The sequence below is a fragment of the Centropristis striata genome, chromosome 3 (genome assembly GCF_030273125.1).
Source record: "Centropristis striata isolate RG_2023a ecotype Rhode Island chromosome 3, C.striata_1.0, whole genome shotgun sequence".
Taxonomy (NCBI): domain Eukaryota; kingdom Metazoa; phylum Chordata; class Actinopteri; order Perciformes; family Serranidae; genus Centropristis; species Centropristis striata.
The window spans coordinates 1,924,869-1,930,690 of NC_081519.1; the positions used below are offsets into that span (position 1 = coordinate 1,924,869).

Sequence of the window (5,822 nt, forward strand, 5' to 3'; positions counted from 1 at the left end):
TATTTTGTGTCTTTTTTTGGTCATTTTGTGTCTTTTGTTGTGTCTTTTTTAGTCATTTTGTGTCTTCTTGTTTCCTTTCAAAGTCATTTTGTGTATTTTTTTGGCCTTTTTGTGTCTTTTTTGGTCATTTCGTGTCTTTTGTTGTGTCTTTTTTAGATATTTTGTTTCTTTTTTAGTCATTTTGTGTATTTTTTGGTCATTTCGTGTCTTTTGTTGTGTCTTTTTTAGACATTTTGTCTTTTTTAGTCATTTTGTGTATTTTTTTGTCATTTTGTGTCTTTTTTTGTGTCTTTTTTAGTTATTTTGTGTCTTCTTGTGTCTTTTTTGGTCATTTTGTGTCTTTTTCGGTCATTTTGTGTCTTTTTTAGTCCTTTAGTCCAACATAAAAGTCCAACATGAATCTTTTTTTCTTACTTTCAAAACACTATCATGCTCAATAAAGAATTAAAAGAAGTTCTATCATTTGATACTAAATCTATTTGAGCTTGTCTCCAGTTTTACTTGGTATATCATCATCAAACTGAAACTGGCCTCATGGAGTTTACAGCCAGAACTTTAGAGGTAAATTTACAGTAGGGCTCCACGCTGCTTTGTTTTCTAGTCTGATGGAGGCGACAAGTCTGGATTATTTGGAGCTTTTGGAGACTACAGAGGGTTAAATTCTCCAGATCCACTTCTGACAGCATCCGATCAGAGGGAGAAGTTGTGAGTTTGGAATGACTCGCTCTAAAGGTATGGTTCACAGCTCTGAGAGTGAAGCTCTACCTCCCATAATCACTGTCCTGTCCTCATTACCTCCAAATGGAAACATGTGCAGTCTGATGGGCCTCGAAAACACACACAGGATAAATAACAAATTACATGGAAGCGGAACTATTTGGGAACTCGGGAGGGAACATCATGGAACATTTAGTCGGTAATATTAAATTATTGTGTTAAACTTCTGTCTGAAGTCATGTTTATGTTAGAATCAAAGCGGCAATCAATTTCTATGACACAATGAGGATTATCAACACACAAACTTCACACAAAGGGTTCACAAAAGGACATAAAGTTCACCCCGCTGTGTTTATCCCCCAGTATACTAAAGAATTCCTTTTTTTTATTTTATGGGCAATAAAACAAAACAATGCATTTGTTGTTGGTTATGTAGATCCCTCAAAAACACCGCAGCCGTTTAAGAGGTTTAGAATGAGCTCTGCAAGGCTGAGCGTATATAGAGTATATAAACTGATTATAATTAGAGTTTAATGCATATAAGGAGGTCAAGGCTGAATCACAGGTATGTTATGGGGTTTGTAGTGTAGAGCAGTGATTCCCAACAGGGGGCCCGACATTAAATCTAATGTGTTAAATACAGATGAGTGAGCATTTAATTCATTCGTGGGACAAAAACAACTAAATAAGGGCTACATTAAACGTTTATTCATTTATTTAAACGGAAAAATCACTATAGAAAAGTTAAAAATAAAGGCTACATCGCGAGAATAAGGACATGTAACATCCCTCCTGCAGTATACACAGGTAACCTCACCTAGCGGTAACCTCACCTAGAGGTAACCTCACCTAGTGGTAACCTCGCCTAGTGGTAACCTCACCTAGCAGTAACCTCACCAAGTGGTAACCTCACCTAGCGGTAACCTCACCTAACGGTAACCTCACCTAGTGGTAACCTCACCTATCGGTAACCTCGCCTAGCGGTAACCTCACCTAGCGGTAACCTCACCTAACGGTAACCTCGCCTAGCGGTAACCTCACCTAGGGGTAACCTCACCTAGCGGTAACCTCACCTAGGGGTAACCTCACCTAGGGGTAACCTCACCTAGAGGTAACCTCACCTAGTGGTAACCTCACCTAGAGGTAACCTCACCTAGCGGCAACCTCTCCTAGCGGTAACCTCACCTACAGGTAACCTCACCTAGAGGTAACCTCACCTAGCGGTAACCTCACCTAGCGGTAACCTCACCTAGCGGTAACCTCACCTAGCAGTAACCTCTCCTAGAGGTAACCTCACCTAGCAGTAACCTCACCTAGCGGTAACCTCACCTAGCGGTAACCTCACCTTGCGGTAACCTCACCTAGCGCTAACCTCACCTAGAGGTAACCTCACCCAACAACAGAAACACAGAGCTAATGGAAAAATGGAGAAGCGTCAGGGAGACAAAAATGCTGAATATCTCAAAAATAAAAAGAGAGGGTACCATGAAAGTCACACTGAGTTCGGCTTCATAGAAGCAATGGATAACGGGGGGGTTGCCAAAGTTTACAATGGTAAAAATGTGAGTCCCTCAAGAAAAAGGTTGGGAACCACTGAAGTAGAGAACACAGTATAGGGAATATTTTGGGGTGCTGAGAAGGAAGAATGCATCTGAAGGGAGATAGAGAAGTTATGCAAGATCCTGGCTGCCTTCAATGAAGATAGGAAAATGCATACAGATGTTTGTTTGTTTGTTTGTTTGTCTCATGGATGTAGAAAAAAAAAGAGTTATTCTGTGAGAAATGAAGACCACACCGACTAAGCAAGTGGATATCAACTCCGGACTGGATTAACTTCGGCCACTTCAGTGTCTGATGCGTTTAAGCGCCCCTCATTTTGCCATCAACACTCCAGTTGATGGCAAGAGTGTAAATGAAAACCACATTGGTGTGTCGAAGAAAGTCTGTAGAGGGTGAAAAACTACAACCACATGGACATTATGTCAACCAGCCCAGACACAATGAGGATGGAAGAAAGAGAGAGAGAGAGAAAAAAAAAGCTTGGCGTATCCTGACAAATGGGAGGAAAAAATACAGGACATAATACCTCTAAATCCTATAATTAAATGTGAAAACAGTTTTAAGTGAAAACAGTTTTATGCTTACTGGAAGAGCTTTTCTTCACAGATTGCTTCATGACAAAATGCCCTTTGCTTCCCATTCTGCACATGCATTGTTTGCAGAAATACACAAGCTGAGAAGCAGAAGAAAGTTCACAATGTGTTGACGATTGAAAAAAAAAATCGAATTGCAATTGACAGATTGTCCATTTGTGATATGACTCATGATGAGGGAAGTCTGTATCCAATTTTTTAAGGCCGGGACTTAATTAATAATGAATATTTTGCCTTTGGCAAATATTTCACCCTGTGCACTAGTCAAGTCTACAAATTTAATTTAAAAAATGATATTATTGCGCAGCCCTACTTTACTCTGAGTCTTCAGAAGAAAGATGGAACTGTTATATAAATAAAAAATATTGCGGGAATAATATAAATAGATAGATTAAATATATTTACGCCAGTATTGCAACCAAAGTTATAATAGTTTAGAACTTTTTACATTTTTTATTTTATATTAGATCTGATCTTTCTACTAGACAGACACACAGATTTTAGAAAAGGTTGTTGCCGACCAACTCACGCTGTGTTGGAGAGACACAACATATAAGTTTCAGTCAGCGTTTCGGAAAACGGGACTCTACTGAAACTCTTCTGAGGGTTTCTAATGATGTTTTAATGTCCTCTGATGCAGGTGATTGTTCTGTGTTGGTACTTCTTGATCTCAGTTACGTGACTTTGTTGGCATATCAGGTTTTCATATCTTAGGCTACGTTTACACGAGGACGGTCTGAACAGAAGACGCAAAAGTGGCGTCGCGTCTTCACTTTTTATTCCTCGTTTAGACGAGCGTTTTCGGGAGGAAATCTGCTGCATACGGTGACGCAAAAGTGTATGAAATTGGATTGTATGCAGCCTGGCGGCATCACTTAAAGCCATAAGAGCATCTTTGGGCATGCAGAAGTTTTCACGCCACACATTTTCATCAGCTACTCCTTCCACAAAGTTCTCCACCATCACTAGATCTCCCAGGTCTCGTTCACAGCCGTCTGGCTCCTCCCACCAATCGCTGCATCCAGAATGTGATGGAGGTAATTCCAGATCCTTCTCTGTTCACTAATACTATCTGGACATATCCTGTACATTTGGTGGAAAGACTCCTGTAAGTTTATTAGAGCTGCCAGAGCAGCTTGAAGGTCCCACCATGGAAATAATCCCACGTTTCTTTATTTCCTGTCCTGGAGCATGTATGTGACGTAAACACATACGTGACGTGAGCAGATCAGATCAGAGTTTTGTGTCTTGTCAGTGTAGACGACACGCTACGGAGGAGAGGATTACACTTTTACACTTTGGAGGGTGGTTTCAGATTTTTGCGTTTTTAAGCCCCAAAAAACGCCGTCATCGTCTAAACGAAAGGCACTTCCGATAAAATATTTTGTCGTTTTTACCCGCGAGTGTCCTCGTGTAAATGAGGCCTTAGTGACAGAAGTTTTGCTGTCTCCACTGGTGATTTTGTTTCCGACTCTTCCCCACTGTCCTGTGGGGTCCCACAGGGCTCAGTTCTGGGGCCACTGTTGTTCTCAGTGTACTTACTGCCCCTAGGACAGATCATAAACAGTTTTAACATTTCTTATCATTTATATGCGGATGACATCCAACTCTGTTTCTCATTTAAACCCAGTGCAGTTTTTAAGTTATCTAGACTCCTAGACTGTCTTAATGCTATCAGGTAATGTTTGGCAGAAAACTTCTCACAGCTCAGCGCTGAGAAGAAAAAAAAAGAGGTTCTGGTTGTTGCTCCAGAGAAGGTTGTGCCCACAATCCAACAACGTATTGGGCCCCTCTCCTCTGCCGTCCACCCCCACTTGCGTAACTTAGGGGTAATATTTGATAAATCGTCGTTTGACACCAATGTTAAGCAGCTGTCTACTTCCTGCTTGAGAAATATCAGCAAACTGAGATCAGTAGTTTCAAATGCTGAACTTGAGATGCTTATACATGCCTTCACCTCGTCCCGTATCGACTACTGTAACTCACTGCTCTCCTCATTCAGTATGTCCGCTTTAAACCGTCTACAGTCAATTCAAAATGCTGCAGCAAGGCTCGCCACCAAGACAAATAGACAATCTCACATCACCCCCGTACTCAGATCTCTTCACTGGCTCCCCGTTGCTACAGGATCCAGTTTAAGATTCTCACTCTGACCTACAGATCTCTGCAGTATCTGGCCCCGGCATATGTGACTGAGCTACTTCACCCATATCCCTCTGCTCGCTCCCTCCAATCAAAAACCTTAAATATATTGTCAGTTCTACGCACCCGCCTTTAGACTCAGGGTGTTTGAGCCTTTGAATCCATAGCTCCCAAACTTTGGAACACTCCGTCTGCACCTTTACGATCTGCAGATTCTTTTAAATGTCAACTTAAGACAAATCTGTTTAGACAGGTATTTAGTTGACTATATGTACCTGGTCGACTAGACGTCCAGGCTTTAATTATGTTTTCTTGTTGTATTGTGTTTTTCTGTGTTTGCCTGTATGTTGTTTTTTTGCCTTTGTAAAGCACTTTGCGTTTTTTTTCCTGTGAAAAGCCCTTCATAAATAAAATAGCTTACATACAGACAGACAGACAGATAGATAGACGGATAGATGGATTGATGGATAGATAGATAGATAAAGAGTTAATATATCTAAAAAAGTATTTGTTGTTGCTGTATTTCCAGGTTTTCAGCAGTGTCAAACCTGTCTTTTGTTGCCTGTATGTTGTTTTATGTCCTTGTAAAGCACTTTGTGGTTTTTTTCCTGTGAAAAGCACTTCATAAATAAAATAGCTTACTTACAGACAGACAGACAGACAGACAGACAGACAGACAGACAGACAGACAGATAGACAGACAGACAGATATTGATCACTCACCCTCAGCTCTTAAATTATATCACCGTGCTGTAACTCCTCTTCTCCACATTCGAGGGTGTGAAACAGGTGCAGATTTGACTTCAGCCT

At 40.8% G+C, this 5,822-nt stretch overlaps 1 protein-coding gene across 1 annotated transcript in view; it reads right to left on the reverse strand.

The window, feature by feature from the left end:
• The window catches only part of asip1 (agouti signaling protein 1), a 99,149-nt gene extending 93,327 nt beyond the window's left edge, over window positions 1-5,822 (reverse strand). Inside the window, exon 1 of the mRNA XM_059329981.1 lies at window positions 5,736-5,822. The gene's annotated coding sequence lies outside the window, so the exon portion shown is untranslated. The remainder of the gene's footprint in view (window positions 1-5,735) is intronic.